At 35.8% G+C, this 18,252-nt stretch overlaps 1 protein-coding gene across 2 annotated transcripts in view; it reads left to right on the plus strand.

Moving 5' to 3' along the window:
- The first annotated feature begins 11,496 nt into the window (after positions 1 to 11,496).
- The window catches only part of nAChRalpha1 (nicotinic Acetylcholine Receptor alpha1), a 207,893-nt gene continuing 201,137 nt past the window's right edge, over positions 11,497 to 18,252 (plus strand). The window contains exon 1 of one of the 2 annotated variants that reach the window (XM_053755270.1): positions 11,497 to 11,632. The gene's annotated coding sequence lies outside the window, so the exon portion shown is untranslated. The remainder of the gene's footprint in view (positions 11,633 to 18,252) is intronic. The other variant, XM_053755269.1, reaches the window with a different exon arrangement.

The following is an 18,252-nucleotide window of genomic DNA, read 5'->3' on the forward strand; positions in this document are numbered from 1 at the left end:
ATAAAAATATTCCCGTAGGAGCGTTAATGGCAGGCAGGTTGATTCAGAAAAAAAAAACAAAATGTTAAAGTTATTTTTTAAGCTGACCAACATTGTTTTTAACATGCGGAGATGAGAGGGAAATAATTCGATATTTGAAATGTGTATAATATGAAAAATACTAGCTGAGATCCATCATTTCGCTCTTGTCAGATTATAGATTCTTGAATATAGATGTCTGTCTAGAGGGCTGGTGAAATTCGAAAATAATCTTCGCGCAAAAAATCAAAAATTCGTTACTGTTATCGGTTTTGGGTTTTACCCTGCAACCTTTCGTCATCGCGCCATCTAGCCAATGGGCGTCCCACATTTTACTTACCCGGGCGCGGTTTCCACTCGAGAACACGTCCATTGAGATTATTAGCTGCTCTTCTACAGACGTAGCCAGCCGATTCCGGCTTCGACATAAATTGGTGACTATTTATGTCGAAGACTTTTGAGTTTCGATTCTGTAAGAGACGTTCAAAAAATCACGTCGGATTCCGCGCGGATATGGTTAATTTGTATTCTGTTAAACTCAGTCGAGCACTAGCGCTACACTTGCGGGTGCGTCGGCGAGTTGAACTATTGTTCTCTGGTCGGATAACTTGTCATACAACGTGGCATTGCTATACCAGCCAGTAGGTACGCTTCTGTGGGCCAAGAACGACCTGTGTGGCATTTTTCAATTGTAATTGTAGATAATATTTACTAATGATAAGCAAATTATAATTAGTTTTATTTATTTGTCTGTCTGAATTAAATTGATTTTTATGGATACAATGAATTTTTCGAAAAAAAAAAAGTTTACACATTCACCATATATGACCACACGGTGAATATAAGATAGTTTAACCAATTGACCACAAGCTTCAGCTACTTGTGGCTAAAAAGTGATAACCTCAGAAATCAATAGCTTGGCGCCTTTAACTATATTCTCTTGTCAGTAAAAAGATTACTTTAGGTCAGTACAGAGCATCGGAAACTTGGCAAAGAAGATTGTGGCACACAGCCAGCAGTTTTTACAGCTATGCTCTAACAAGTTTACATTCAGTTACTATTTGAAATAACATTCTATTTAAATTAAAAAGTTACAAGTTTTCCAATTTGTTTTTATATAAAATTTTTTTTTGTAATAACAATCCTCGGAAGTGTGGAGTTCGCTTGCAACTTAAGTTCATATGATGCGTGCTTTTTCTGTTATCTAAAATTGACTTCCGAAGAACGTAAATACTTTTCAACTTTATATATCGCTATATAGATAAATCAGTTCTGTAAAATCACCCCGAATGCCTCAGGCTACTTGTCAAAAAAGTAATAAATATAACAGCGACGGATACCGCAATGAAAGCAATCCCTGACTTCAATTCCAACCAATAATTCGTATTAGAGTTAGATTATCTATCAAATCAGATAACGCAAAAGTTCATATCGCCAACGTCATTTAACAAAAAATTGAAATACCGCACGGTTGGTTAGGCGTCCAAATTGTGTACTTAACACCTGCACCTTAACACTAATCAAAATGAGAACTGGGCTTAATCTTTCCTTGCTTGTACTATCGGTATCCTAAAAATGCATATTTTATTGTTATATTTATGGCCAAAGAAACGCCTAAAAGAAACTCATATTCACAGTTATGTATAATTCAAACCGGAGTATTACAACGACCGATTATAATACGGCCCACAAAAATAAATGGGTATAAAACGATCATTGGAAAGTAATGTGGCAGTAATGTTATGTTACCCAGCATTCTAGCTGAGCTACAAAAACTGGAATGCAGCGCGACGCGGTGTAATTCATATTATGTATTACGTACGTGTGGCGCCTTAGATGCTAGTTTTTGCATCGCATCTTAAGTCAATCATGATGGAAAATAGCCAGAAGTAAGTACAAAAATAATATCCTCACCGCGCCGCGTTTCTTTGTTTACTAGCTTTTAACCGCGGCTTTGCCCGAGAGATTTTTCAAACACACATTTTTCAAATAAAGTTAACATTTATTTTTTCGGACGAAAGTATCCTATGTCCGTCTCCGTACTTCAGACTACATGTATGCAAAATTTAAAAAATATTGGTTGAGTAGATAAATCGTAAAGAGGTTACTAATAAACAAATTACAATACATTAAATTATTTCTAAAATGTTATAATAAAGATAATATTAAAAGTTCTCACTATTCTAACAATATGAAAGTCGAAGATCGCGCCGCGCTGCTTTGCTGCATTTTTCGCTTACCGTGATCACAGTGTTAGAACACGCATCGTTTAACCTACCTGGATAAAGGCAGTATTATGTTATTGTTACTTTGGTATAGTCATGTTTTCATATTCTTACATATACCTACAGACACATAACAACCCTTCTTCGGGTGAAATATATTTTAAATTTCGCAGTGCATACGTATAATACGTAAAAAGACATACATCATTTGTGAAATATATTTTACAAAACAGAATCATCATCGAGATACATCATATTTGAAAATGGAAACTCCCAATTTTTAATCTTGTCAATGATCCAGTTGCATTGTTACAGTCAATGAATTATAATAATGATCTTAAATATAATCTATTTTATTTTTTGTCAACTACCCACCCTATCTATTTGATCTGAAACGATTGTTATAACTGTAGTAGTGTACGCAAATAACATTAATGTTTTAATGCCTAATTTAAATTTCCAAATAAAATTAATTAACCTGCCATTCCGACCTTGTCAACTATACTTTCTAAAAATCGAATATAGTACCTACGAGTATATGTTTATCATAATATATAATTCACAAACAAGAATCTCTTGAGCGCTATAAACTACATTTCCATGTTGGTGCTAAATAATGTTTCTTCTGCATATATACTATGCACATTTTGAATATATGCATTCGAAACGAGGAACTAAGTAATGTTTGTACGAACATGTACTCTTTATTCAAATACATAGGTATTTTGCACCAAGACTGCATAACGTATATATTCATATATATATATTTTTTCCTTTTGGTATCATTTTTCGCTATACTGCTTTTATACTGCACTATATTTTGCCCGCAACTTCGTTGATGTGAGTAAAAATCGGTTTCCCGCGGGAATTTCAGGAAATCCCGTCTTAGTGCTCCCCTACACTGTCCTAGGAACCTACACAACAAATTTCAGCTTTATACGTCCAGTAGTTTCGGCTGTGCGTTGTCTGTCAGTCAGTCAATCAGTCACTCAGTAACGTAAGAATTTTATATATACAGATATACATACAATATAGAGTACATATACCAAGTATTATACTATTTTTCTGTTGGCATTATTTCTAACGAATTCTGTAATTGACCTTTCTTTCTTTTAAGTTCTTAATATTTTTTTTATTATAATTACTCTATGTAACGTTGTTGAATTCGTGAAATAAATAAATAATTAATTAAATAAATAAATAATATATATATATGAAAATTTCTAAGAATTTCATATTAAATCTTCTGGAAATCCTGACGCGAATTTAACATTAAATTTGTCACAATATCCTACAGAATATTATAATCGTCGTGGCTTCTTAATACAAAGTTTTAAGGTTTCTGTGGGGCTAGAAGCTCAGATGATGGAATTCAATCTGCGGGTATACCAGTTAAGTTAGGGTGTCCATGCGGTACTGTTATGTGGAATAGAGACCGGTCGCAGGTACTAAGTAGGTAATTAAAATGTGTGAAATTGATGTAATTATGTAAATTAATTGGCATACCTACGTCATTTTTTAATTAATATAAATACCAGTATTATAACGTTGTATATATATATGCCGACAGAATACTTTATGTTGTGTTAGCATAACATAGTTATGACATAAAGAGCTAAGCGAGCATTATTAATTTATTTCATTATTTTGGTAATAAAATTACGTACACGTATTTTTTTGATTTACATGGAAATGAAAAATTGAACATTGCATTCTAAATTACTTCATACTAGCTGTTGACCGCAGCTCCGCTCGCGGTAGCCTATATTTGACTTCGGGTTATCAACTATATCTATTACAAATTTTATTGAAATCGGCCCAGCGGTTTAGCCTTGAAAGCGTAAGAGACGTGCAGACAGACATACTTTTACATTTTTTATATATTTTTTCACAGTTCGTCCCAAAGTATTTAACATTTTTAGTCACCCTTTCTAATACTTAACAGCGTATACGCAACGCTAACAAGATATGAGCTCGCGAAATATGGAAATTCAATATTACACGCTTGAGTTTCATTATATTTGACTGCTTTCATCAGTTATAGTTTGTTGTAAGTAGTTTATGATTTACTGAAACGATTTTAATATGATTTTGCACTCGAAAATACATGATAAGTCCCAGTAAATAACTATAACTATACATACAATATTGACGGGGCTTAGCACGAACCTTTTTTATTTAATCCTTACATAATATAAAACAAAGTCCACTGCCGCGTCTGTCTGTCTGTCTATTCGCAATAAACTCAAAAACTGATGCATGGATTGTCATGCGGTTTTCTCCAATAAATAGTGTGATTCCAGAAGAAGGTTTAGGTGTATAATTTATTATGTTTTAAATCGAGCAGCAATTGAACGTTTTCATCAATCGAATTGTTTATCAATTCAGCAATCGAATTGTTTATCCGGGACAGTGCTCTTAACCACACTGAGCTATCGAGACCAATTTTTTCATCTGATCATTATTTTAGGATATATTTCTCTCTCAAAGTCACCAGGGTGTACGGAAGGATTGATCTTGGAACCAAATCAATAAAAATACATAGTACTAGATGTTGCCCGTGGCTTCACTCCCGTGGGAATTTCGAGGAAAAATATATAGTCCATCTTGAATGGATTGCTAATGGTGATAGAATTTTTGAAATCAGTTCGGTACTTTCGAGGATATATTTGAGGCAGGTAGCCTCAAACATACAAACTCACAAACGCTTACCTCTTTATAATAATAGTATAGAAGTACAGATAAGAGCCAACACCAACTAGTTCCCAATAATTGAATCTCGAGACAAGAGCGAATTAATAGCCAAAAGGACCAATCTATGTAGTCTCGAAAAATAAATTTATTTCGAGTCCCCGTGATGACAACTTGATTCCCAATTAAATTTTGATTGGATTCCTTTGATAGAGGCTTTGATGAGAAGATTTTTTTCTTGGGACGAAAGAAAAATGGCGCTTTATAAGTAAATAGTAGGGGCCGTAAACTATTTAGTCCAAAATTTTTAATGAATTCAATTCCAGTTGTTATATCCAGCTCGAATCACCATATGTTTACAAGCTTTTATATATAAATAGTAATATATGAATTATTACTATGATGTTACGTGTGAAATCTTGTAACTCATTATCGAAGCCATGACCAATTGAGCAAAATTTTTGTATTAATGACATTTTGTATGGAAATGTATCATTATTATATGCACAACCTGATAGTGCACATAGAATTGGAATTTTAAGACCTTCTTTTTATTAAAAATCACGATTTATTGACTACTTTTAAACTAAAATTTTTAAATTAAAATTATATACAAAGTTAAGTACAGTTGCTAGCAAAAACAAAACCTCGTTTTGGTGTCAAATCGGTTAATATCGCCCAAAATAAGGCTGCATTACAGAATAAAGACACTGTCAGGGACAAAACCTCGTTTTGGTGTCAAGTCGGTTAATATCGCCCAAAATTAGGCTGCATTACAGAATAAAGACACTGTCAGAGACAAAACCTCGTTTTGGTGTCAAGTCGGTTAATATCGCTAAAATAAGGCTGCATTACAGAATAAAGACACTGTCAGAGACAAAACCTCGTTTTGGTGTCAAGTCGGTTAATGTCGCCCAAAATAAGGCTGCATTACAGAATAAAGACACTGTCAGAGACAAAACCTCGTTTTGGTGTCAAGTCGGTTAATGTCGCCCAAAATAAGGCTGCATTACAGAATAAAGACACTGTCAGAGACAAAACCTCGTTTTGGTATCAAGTCGGTTAATATCGCCCAAAATAAGGCTGCATTACAGAATAAAGACACTGTCAGAGACAAAACCTCGTTTTGGTATCAAGTCGGTTAATATCGCCCAAAATAAGGCTGCATTACAGAATAAAGACACTGTCAGAGACAAAACCTCGTTTTGGTGTCAAGTCGGTTAATATCGACCAAAATAAGGCTGCATTACAGAATAAAGACACTGTCAGAGACAAAACCTCGTTTTGGTGTCAAGTCGGTTAATATCGCCCAAAATAAGGCTGCATTACATAATAAAGACACTGTCAGAGACAAAACCTCGTTTTGGTATCAAGTCGGTTAATATCGCCCAAAATAAGGCTGCATTACAGAATAAAGACACTGTCAGAGACAAAACCTCGTTTTGGTGTCAAGTCGGTTAATGTCGCCCAAAATAAGGCTGCATTACAGAATAAAGACACTGTCAGAGTATGTATTGTGACGGTACTTGGCGCAGAATTAATATGGCGGTAGAAGAAGATTCCACCGGACAGACGTCGTCGCCGAAGCTTGCTGAGTCAGTCGCCCAGTGACCACGGGCCTTTGTAACAAGGTCCGAAACATCTGGGAAATAAAAAAGGTATGTACGCGTTTAATACCTGTTCTTTAGTATACGATTTATTGAAACAAAGCATGTATTATTAATTGCTGTACCCGATATGAGAAATTACAACTTAACCAATCATTGGAACGAATTAACTACTGTTCACGTCGAGGTGGCAATTGCATTTTGCATCTAAATGCTGCCCCACAGTTGAATTGATTAAGTTGCAACACTTACAATCTAACTTCAAGATTGGATTCCATACTAATACGAACTTATATCTGACACATTTATGACGTACATTTTTATCTATTAAGAGAGGTTGCACCGGTCAACTTTGAGTTTAACTTAAACCCGCGCAGAAGAACGCAAAGTAGGTACACTATTTTGTCAAAACGTAGTAGCGCGCAGGTTACATTCAATATCAGTGGTGCAACTGACACTAAATGTCTTAACGAACAGATAGCGTTAAGAATCGTGTTTCACAACTTTTTGATAGGGCTAACTGGCCATTTACATCAGTTTTATACATAATAAAACTAATGTAATTAATGTAATGTAATTTCAGATTACAATATAATATTTGAAAACTAGCCCGCTACTTCGCCCGCGTGAATTTCTCACGGGAACAGTTATTTTTTCGGGATGAAAGGTACCCTATGTTCTTTTCCATACTTCAAACTACATGTTTGCAAAATTTTAAGAAGATTGGTTGAGTAGATAGAGCGTGAAGAGGTAACAAACAAACTTACTTTCGCATTTATAATATTAGTTAGAAAGTTAGGATTAGGATATTGAATGAGACTCATGTGGATGGTGTAATAAAACACAAATCTATATATACGGACAAATCACACAGATTGAGCTAGCCCCAAAGTAAGTTCCAGACTTGTGTTATGTAGATACTAACTCAACGATATTATAACAAATACACATACAGATAAACACCCAAGACCCGGGCCAATCAAAAACAGATCATTTTCCATCATGACCCGACCGGGGATCGAACCCGGGACCTCTCGGTTCATAGGCAAGCACTTTACCACTGCGCCACCGAGGTCGTCACCACCAAGATAAACACAAATGTTTACATTGACGTATTTCGATTTGAAAGGTGAAATTGGCATTGTGATTATATTGTACTGTGGCAAAAGACCCTAAGTCACAAAATCGGCAACGCCTTTGTGTGTGGTTTTGCACGCTATATACTTCTATAGGCTGTGGTGACCACATACAAGTTTGCCTGTTGGATAGTATAAAAAATAGACATTTCCAAACATGGAATGAAAAAATTCTGGAATCAAATCAAACAAACAATCTCATTTTGATTGACTAGAGTTTTTTCATCTAATTATTGTATTAAAAAAAAAAATTAAAAGCATGTATAACAAATATATTGAAATGGAAAGATATTGTTATTGAAACAAAACAAAACACTTATCTGAGGCTAATAATTGTGTTAATTAATTAATTGATTGAGGCTAATTTAACTATAATTTATTGTTCTCTTTTAAATCAATACAATATGCAATATTGAGTAAATTTTCAATACAACAAATGGTTGAGAGCAAAGTTTTCCTATCAATTAGTTGAAACCTGCACTTGCAAGATTTACAATAAGAAGTAATTCGCACTCAGTTCTGGTCCATTAGTCCTTATGATTGCTTTTCCATAGCAGATCGCCTATAGTTGGTACTTTACAATATTTACTTGGTTCTGTTACTAAGTATTTTTCTCGAAGGAAATACCGGAACAGTTTTTGTTATTGAAAATATTATTTTTAGTTGTTGCTCGAGAATTTAAGTTGTTAGCTAATGCTGAGCGAATGATGGAATGAGGGTTTTTGAATATGATCACGTATAGGTAGTACTCACAGACCGGGTGCGATATTTTTGAAGCTGTGACTCATAAAAAGAAACTCGTGAATCGAATAAATATTCGCTCGACTTTTTTTATTTTTTCCAATGATGTTCTGTTTGAGAGTACAACAAATGCGTCACAATAGCCTACTCGTTTTGTTAGAGATATCATACAATAAAAAAGAGCCTTTCAAACAGTGTAATTATTATTACAAAGTGGGCAACGCTTCAGTGAATCTTATCGGGTTCCTGTGAAGCGGTCTAGTTGTCAAGACGACAGCTTGTGAAGCCAAAGGTCCCAAGTTCGAATCCCACTCATGCCACATGAGTTTTTATAGCAATTTGACCCATATAGTTTTTATAGGCCACCACTTGTTTCCGGTGAAGAAAAACATCACGACAAAACCTGCACACTAGATGACCATTTAGTTGACTGGTATATATGCGACTACTTACCACTAAATGGCGGTAGTTGTTAAAGGGAAAATCAGGTCGCCTAAAGGTATCTGAGTTGGTGGTGCGATTGTGGTGTTTGCTTACCATCAGACATATGCAATTGAACATGCGGGTTAACACATGTTCAATTGCCTATTTTAATAATAGGTTATAATTCTTTATTTCAATAACTTACATGGTAAAGTTTTACGATAATCATAAAAAAGTATTAAAAATATTTGGTATATATTTTTACAATTACAAATTAAGAAATTAAAAAGTAATCTATTTGTAAACAAATTTTAACTCAAATTATATGAGATGTGTGCTAGCAATTCCACTGTTTCTTATTAACTTTATCCTTAGGTGTATAACAAATATGACAAACGTACATTACAAGAACCTAGATTTTTTTTAAATTTACGTCCTGAAGGACCTCTATGAGACTTTACAATGGCTTTTTGGTAATGAAACAATATACACACAGTTTTTTAAAATAAATATAAAAATAAATTAAACATTTAAAAAAATAACATTCTACCAGTACTTTACTTATTTATAAAATAGGATAATTAAATTGATTACGGTGTTTGGTACAATTTAATAAACACTAATGACAGCCCGCGGCGGCGTTCAAAACGTTCGTCAAATTCGCCCCAAAGTACTTGCATCCATCATCTAAATATTGAAACAAATTGTAAAAGTTTGCAAGAATACAAACAGATGTCAAGTTGTTATAAAAATATAAAACAGAATTAGATTAACCAATTATCAAATGGTATTACAATAATAATTATCACGGAATACGTAAAAATCTTATGACCCCACGATTTCCACGAAGGTAGACCTAAAACAAACGATTTAAATAAATAACTATATTAGGACAAATCACACAGATTGAGCTAGCCCCAAAGTAAGTTCGAGACTTGTGTTATGGGATACTAACTCAACGATACTATATTTTATAACATATACATATATAGATAAACATCCAAAACCCGGGCCAATCAGAAAAATATAATTTTCTATCATGACCAGACCGGGATTCGAACCTGGGACCTCTCAGTTCAGAGGCAAGCACTTTACCACTGCGCCACCGAAGTCGTCAAATTTATTTTATATGTTAAAGTTTTCAATTTGACAACACAGTCAAAATAAAAATAATTAGAATTTGTAATTTCGTATTTTTCAATTTAAGTACTTTATAATAATCACCCTTAAATTATACTAATAATAACATTAACAACTAATACCATTAAATAAATACAGTTTCAGTTACGCTGCAAAGTGGCGTGAGATTTGTTTACATGACGGCGTTTCGCTTTGGCCTCGGGAATATTACACATATAAAAACATTTCAGGTGTTTAAGTATGAAATCCGGCCATTTTAGCTGCTGCGCGATATGCTTATTACACAAAATATTCGAGTTATCCTTAATTAAATGTAATTATTATAGGTTAGCGTCTTTGTTCGTTGAGAGGAGACGGCCTTATCGACTGGGCGGCGCCGGTCGCGCGCGCTCGGCCGCGCTCGGCGTGTCGCTCGGCTCCACTCGTGAAACTTCGACGCCGCTCGCAGAATTTCTCTACAGAATTTTAGGGCTGTGATACCAGTTTTCCCAGCAGCGCTCACCCCCTATGCAATGCTTACTCCCGCATGTTTTTACATAACACTTTATCGCTAGTAATATAACTGTATAATATTGCTATATCAAATCTAGTCGAGTAAATAAAACGATTTCTCAACAAATCTAGCCGTTACAAAGAGGCGACCGCTTCAAACTTTGGTCAAAGCAAAAGCGGCAGCTCAAAACACGGCCAATTGTCACGACAAAAAGACGATAGTAGCAATTTCCCTTTGCCGACAACCCTTTGCAAGGCGAGAGGCTGAGCGCGCTCCGGGCACATGGCGGGTGGCGGGTGGCGGGGGTGCGGCGGGTGGTTGCGGGGTGCGCGGGGCGCAGTCCCGGGCCGCCCCGCCTCAGTGGCGGCCTGCAGTGGCAACGACGCGCGTGTCGCCTCCGACACTTCCGCCCCGCGCACACCTAATCCGCTCATTTAGCAAGCAATACCGCATACGGTGTGGTGGCGGTGGCAGCCCAGAGGCGCCGAGCCCCCGGGGCCGATGCGCTAGCGAGCCGGGCCCGACCGCCGGCCCCGGCTCCTTCGATCCGCGTACGACCGGCATGTGATACCGCGCCGCGCCACAAGACAAAATGATTGTGTGTTCAATTGTTTACGTTAACGATAGTTGATAACCGGAGGCCGACGCTGGCATGCTAATGTGAGTATTCAGTATTTAAACTGAACACAGCTCTCCAACCCTGAGCCGTAACGCGTCCAAATCCCCAGTCTATAGTTAAAGCCTGCATGTAAAATTAATGCCGACCCTCGCAATGCTCCAGGCGAAAAAACAAGCTAAAATTCCGATATTACTCTGCATTGCGACAACGTGCGTTCGAATAATTTTCTGAGCATTACTTTGTTTTGACTTGATTTGTAGTAACGAGACGTTTTGTCAACAGTCGAACTGTTGGTGAGCGAACGTGGACTGGTTGCGGCGAGGTCGGGGTTCGCGCGGGGTCGGGTTTGGCGGGCCGGGCGCGGGCAGCGGCGCGTTTGGCGTGTTCGGCGCGGGCATTGGCGCGTTTGGCGCGGGCACTGGCGCGTTTGGCGCGCGCGCGAGCTGGCGGCGCTTCGCCATGCCACGGTAGCGCGGCAGCGCGGCCGAGCGGCGAGCCACTCGTGCGCTCTCGGCTATGTGGCCCATTTGCGCTACTACGTAAGTATTTTATTCATTAGCAAATTCAAAATTGTAAATTCAATTTAAAATAACATACGCCGCATATTCACATCAAAAATTTACTTAAAACTTAATCTACTGCCGAATTCCTAAGCGCAGGTGAAGTATTAGCAACAAACTTCACCGCAGAATTTTCTTCAAAGACGTCAATTAACAAATTGTCTTATAAGAATGGGTTGCACCGTTAACTTTGAAGTTAATTTTAATGTGTGTAAAAAAAATGCAAAGTACACGATTTTGTCCATTCAGTGGCGCGCCGGTTAAAATCAACGTCAAATTTGACGGTGCGACTCACCCTAAGTATTTATAATGTCGTCACAATTTAAACTTGAAAATATTGGCTTTATACCAAATTCCCGCCACAAAAAAATTTAGTTTTTTTTTTTATATTCTTTGATATTTGTCATTCAATATTTTGTCAAATGCAAAAGGTAAATTTATTAGATTTTCGCTAAAACGGAATTAATTCTTTGTATAAAAGATAAGATCGGTCTCTTGCCGCCTGCGGCTGAGATCAGCTACGAAGGGTCTAAAAGATACCCAGCGTTTTGGGCCTCTATAGCCCTAACCTTTAAACTGGCGCAGTGGTAAAGTGCTTGTCTCTGAACCGAGAGCTCCCGGGTTCGATCCCCGGTCGGGTCATGATGGAAAATGATCTTTTTCTGATTGGCCCGTGTCTTTGATGTTTATCTATGTATGTATTTGTTATAAAATATAGTATTGTTGAACACAAGTCTAGAACTTACTTTGGGGCTAGCACAATCTGTGTGATTTGTCCTAATATATTTATATTTATTTATTTAGTTATCATAGATCACCACTTGCTTCTTGCATAGTGGTTTACTTATTAGTTTACTATTGTGCGAGTATTCACCACTAGATTGGTAAGTAATAGTAAGTCACATCAGATGCCTTTAGAAATTCCACTTGAATAAAATTGGACACTAGCATTGCGCACTTGATAAAAAGAATATTCAGATATATAACCAGATGTGGGTAACATAGTATAATAAAATAAAATTAAAAAACCCGGCGCAAACCCGTTTACTAGTTGGGTCTGCGCCCGAGTTTTTGGGAAGAATCTGGTTTTGTATTTATTATTTTTATCAAGTGTGCCACACTAGTGTACAATGTTATTCAAGTGGAGTTTCACTAACGTATATATACGCTGCGTAATATACGTTATATATAAAAAATGGTAATCCCTTCTGGCATAATAGTGACCAACACTGTTTGAATGAGTTTCTTTCGGCGTTTCGGTCGTTCCGAAATGCTAGTAGTTTGTAGCTTTGGTAAACATCATTTAATTTAGATTATGACGTGAAAAAGTGCCTGTGAAGGCCTAATTTCTGAATAAATGATTTGATTTTGATTTTGATTTTGATTATGCGTAACTTATATAACGTATATATAACCTGAGAATAACGCGGTTAGTTACTAAATTACCTTCAGTCACCATCGAAACTCGTTTCGTAAACAGATATGGTCGAAGATTTCATTATTCTTGTTCGTAATCAGTTTTGGTAGAAAACTCATACTTACTCATTCGAAACTAGTTACTAGTTTATAAATCTTTATTATACTTTTGAATTTCATTACTATTAAAAATAATACCTAAATAAATAATGAGTCAAGTAATTGGAAGACAATGTTTTGGTAGCTTATTCATAAAATTTCGCCTTATTGATGGAATGTTAACAAATTGCTGGCCTACAAGAAAACCCCTCGTGACCCTCTATATAGCTTTAAGCTGTGGAGTTCCCACTCCAAGGCTTTGTCAACTCCATGAATGTGAAGACGTGTTGTGTGTGTTAAGCGAATGGATTTTTAAAGAGTTAACTTTTCGCTTTATTCCGCTCAAGCGGAGAAACATTGATCAATGAGCTGGTAATGGAAACAGAGTTAAATCAGACGAAAAGGGAATAATCACGTCGTTTTGTATTTCAAAATTCGTAGATAAATATTATATATTTGTTATTCACTAGTTTACGCAGTCGGTATCGGCCGCGTGTCTTTGTGGCTTCGTCCGTCCATAACTTACTATTGTCAATATAATACCTATATCGGATTTTAAGTTAGACCATCCGCTACACAACTGTGAAATACTCATCAAAATCCATCCATTAGTTTTTGCGTGATGCGCGAATAAACATACAGACAGAAAAACAAAAATTAATAGAAACAATTTTAGAACACTAATTTTATTTGCCTATATGTGCATCAGAAATTACCGTCTCGCGACGTAGCACACACCGTAGTGATTTCGTAGCGCTTTGCTACGACAGCTCTACGACGTAGCTCTCATGTAGAACCGAGCTACGACAAAACTTGTATGACATTTTTTTCAATGCAAATTGACGTGGAATATATATTGCTGCAGACATAATATTTATTATTTTATATTCTCCTGATGTATCTAAATAAATTACTGAACTTTTAATTTACCTATATATTCAAAAAATTAAAATATAAAAATAAAGTGTTAAATTGTGGTATTCGTCATGGTCATTACATAGAATGAACTACATATAACGACTTTATTGGCAATATTAATCTAGTTGTTTGCCATTTCCTTCTCCATTTCGCATAATAGACGATATATTATCAACTTTAGTAGCAGGTAAGAAAGAATACAAAACAAATCAAAAGTTAAATTAACACTTCAAATTAAAAATCGGGTCACCTCCACTGAAAACTTCATTCCATTAAACTACCCATAAAATAATATCACTCTTGGCTCATAACAAAGAACTAATTAAAAGATAAAACGTGTCATGTAAGACCGCGCGTTCCGTTCACAGTTAACCGATTACTTGGAAAATATTGGCGAGGCATTGTATGGAGCGACCCCTCGACGGGTTAAGGGCCCTCGCTGGGTTATCGATTACGCTTCTGTCATCATTATGCAATGTGGATTTTTATCACGTGTAATATCAATTTACACCTTCATCATAACCTTACACCTTATCTGTGATTGCAATTAGCTGTTCTATTTTAATTGCATTGAATGGGAGGGAAATGGGAATTGTTTAATAGTAGTGCCTGCTGAGGAGGTGCCATATTGCGCTGCGGTTAGCGAGCTCGGCTTACGATTGTATCAGTTACGACACTCTCTCATTGGTCCGTTATTGTCAATACAGGTTTATGTTTTATTAATTTTGTTTTTTAGTTTTGTCTTCAGGTTAAGATACTAAGGTATCTGGTATATGAAAATAATAATGAGATCAAAAAAATCTGGAATCGAGCAGGAATTGAACCGGCGCCCCTGTCTATCCAGGACAGAGCAGTGCAGAAGAGCACTGTCCCGGATAGACAGGGGCGCGAGTTCAATTCCCGCTCGATTCCAGAATTTTTTCATCTCATTATTATTTTCAAAAATAAGTTAAAAAGCATGTGTGACATGTATAAGAAATTCAATTAAATAGATTTATTATTATTGGATGGGTGACCATAAATTGTTTTGAGCTCTTCCGTGCTTCGAAAGGACGTAAAGCCGTTGGTCCCAGTTGTATTTGCAGTCGTTAAAACCCGCCAATCCGTAATGAACCCGCGTGGTGAATTATGACCCAAACTTCATATCCATTCGTTGGGAGGGCAGGTGCCCCAGCAGTGGGGACGTTTAAATGGCTGTTGATGAGTTGATGAGTTGAAGAACGGCTTGTGATCGAATGCTCCTAGATTTCCTAGATTTGAATCCTACTCGTGACACGTGAGTTTGTATACCAAGCTAACTCATGTTTGGTAGTTTAATCAGTGAGTGAAGTGCGGGTTAGCATTCCACTTTTCACCTTCGAATCGATTCGAAGTGAGACGCAGCGAACCAATCACATTACAGTGTCGTTGTCGTTGCGTCACAATAATGGCGTAATGTGATTGGTTCGTTGCGTATCACTTCGAATCGATTCGATGGTGACATGTGAAATGCAAACCAGCATTAACCCCTCATGACGCTAGCTTATTCCGGTGAAAGAATCATCGTGGGGAAATTTCCACACGGTTGTTAGACGATATAATATACTAGTGTGTGTATGTAACATTTTTACGATTACCTTATATAATCATATCTTTAAGCGGCTTGAACAAAATCTGACACCAGTGTTAACAATAAACACACTCGAAAATAGTAAAATAACTAGGAAAATATTACCCAGATATTTTACGGGGCCGGGACGAGCCCTCGACGGGTTAAGGGCTCTCATTGGGTTATCGATTACGCCTCTGATTGGCTTCATGCATAATTATGCAATGCGGAGTTTTATCACAACCTGTGTTTTAATTACACTTCATGGGATGGAAATTAGCTATCCGAAGAAGTAAACAATGAAGTGCTGAATTGATGTTGAATGGAAGGAAAGTGGACTGTAAAATGCTCATACAAGAGAGAGAGAGAGAGAGAGAGAGAGAGAGATAGATATAAACGGCTGAGAAGGAACAAGGAAAATGCTCATATGAGAGTGAGGGATGGAAATTAGTGGAAGTAGTCCAGTGATTAAATGTCAAATTTTATCGAACTATCTAACTATCCATGTTCGAATCCTACTCGTCACATGTGATTTTCTATACCAATTTGGCTTATCCATAGTAGTTTTCACAGGCGAATATATTAGCCAATAAGAGGCCACCGATATACTGTTATTATTATAAACAAAATAGCTTTTGCCCGCGGCTTCGCCCGCTTTAATTATATGGGTAATAAATTATTTTTGTCAATATATCTGGTTCAAAGCAACGTTATGCGATGAAGCTTATGTCGGATTGTAAGTTATACCATCTGCTATACAACTGTGAAAATTGCATTAAAATTATCCAGTATTTTTTAAGTGATGCACGTATAAATATAAAGGCAGACACAAATATAAAATTACTGTTTTGGCTTCTATTAGTACCATAAAGACACCCCGTAATTATTTTTTTGTAATATCTCTATGTAAAGAAATAGCCCACTTATAGTTTTATTATATTTAAATGATAATAAGTAGATCAAAGAATGTTAAGCCCTTCTTGCATGACAGGGACCAACACTGTTTGAATGAGTTTCTGTCTTCTCAGCAGTGGTCGTTCCAAAATGCTAGTAGTTTGTAGCTTTAGTAAATATTTAATTTAGAATATGACGTGAAAAAGTGTCTGTGAAGGTCTAATTTTTTAAGAAATTATTTTTGACTTAAATAATACGTAACAAAATTGTAAAACAAAAATCTTTGCTGATCATATCACAACAAAACTGTAAGCTTGATCTGAAAATTATCTCAAGTTTATGAAACTATATCGTCGATACAACCCGCTAGCTTTAAGATGTTTGCCCTTCGTTCCGAGTCAAACTTAAACCAAATTTAATTAAAGCGATACCTAGCAAAAACAACTTGGCGTAAACAAACAAACAAACCAACAAACGAACGAAGATGATTGATTCTGTCAATATTTATTCACATTTGATACTTGCAACATTATCTGGTAGTCATTCATGTCTTTTAGGAGTATAAAAGTCAAAAAGTTGTTTGAAGTACATAAACGCAATATTTTTTTTATTGTTATCTTGTCTTCTTCATTTTTTTGAGTGTGTTTGCTAACGCCGGTGTCAGATTTTGGTCAAGTCGCTCAAAGGCACCTGACATGACTTCAACGACCACCTATCTTGTTTTGTCTTGTCAACCTTTAAAAACAAATTTTCAGCTATTTATATCCCACATCTAGACAAAAATCTCCCTAATTTATGCCATTTACTTTGATCATAATCTTGCCATTGCTGAAAAGAATTGCTGAAAGAAACTTATTTAAACAGCATTGTTTCTTATCATGCCTGTAAGGCTTACCATTTCTCACATATATATTTTTCTCCTAGCTTTACAAAGTAATTATAGCATAGAGAGTAATAATCTAAATATATTTGATTTTTTTCTTTTTTAGGTAACTATATTTCGAACGTTAAAAAACAAGACTCTGAAATCTATTTCTTTTTTCGTCTTAGCATATAATTTGTCAGAACAATATTTTCGAAATTTATAAAGATTTCTTTCTGAATAAAATATCCTGGGACTCAGAATCACTCTCCTTTTTGTCCATCGGCTTTCATCTGAATATTTATTAAATCATCCATCGCGACCCCTGCCGCCTTATGTTGTGACAACGAATTCGAGTTCCCGTTGATTTATATATTTATATCCTAAGCTGATTTTTTTTTTCAAAAGTATTTTTTTATACTATATTGTAAATATTGAGAAAATAACCGATACCAATCAAATATTATTCAGAAACGGTTCAAATAAAAAAAAGGTATAAAGGTATATAAAAGGTAAGGCTGTGTATGTCGGAAATCATGTACACAATTTTGCGTAAACATATGTAGTATGTAAATAATCAATAAATAAAATAGAAAATATAAACGAATGTATTATCAAATTGAAAAAAAAGTTAAATAACCGAGACCTTAAAAAAAAAATAGAAGTTTTATTATTAGTCTATCCTTTCAATATTAAGATTTATAAAATAATTTTTCGATTGTATGTAAAATATCAATACATATTTTTTTTCATATTATATTCCCAGTCTATTGATCATACAATAGATGCCAATGTATTCATTCCTGAAAAAAAAATCATAAG

The sequence above is a fragment of the Plodia interpunctella genome, chromosome 15 (assembly GCF_027563975.2).
Source record: "Plodia interpunctella isolate USDA-ARS_2022_Savannah chromosome 15, ilPloInte3.2, whole genome shotgun sequence".
NCBI classification, from domain to species: Eukaryota; Metazoa; Arthropoda; class Insecta; order Lepidoptera; family Pyralidae; genus Plodia; species Plodia interpunctella.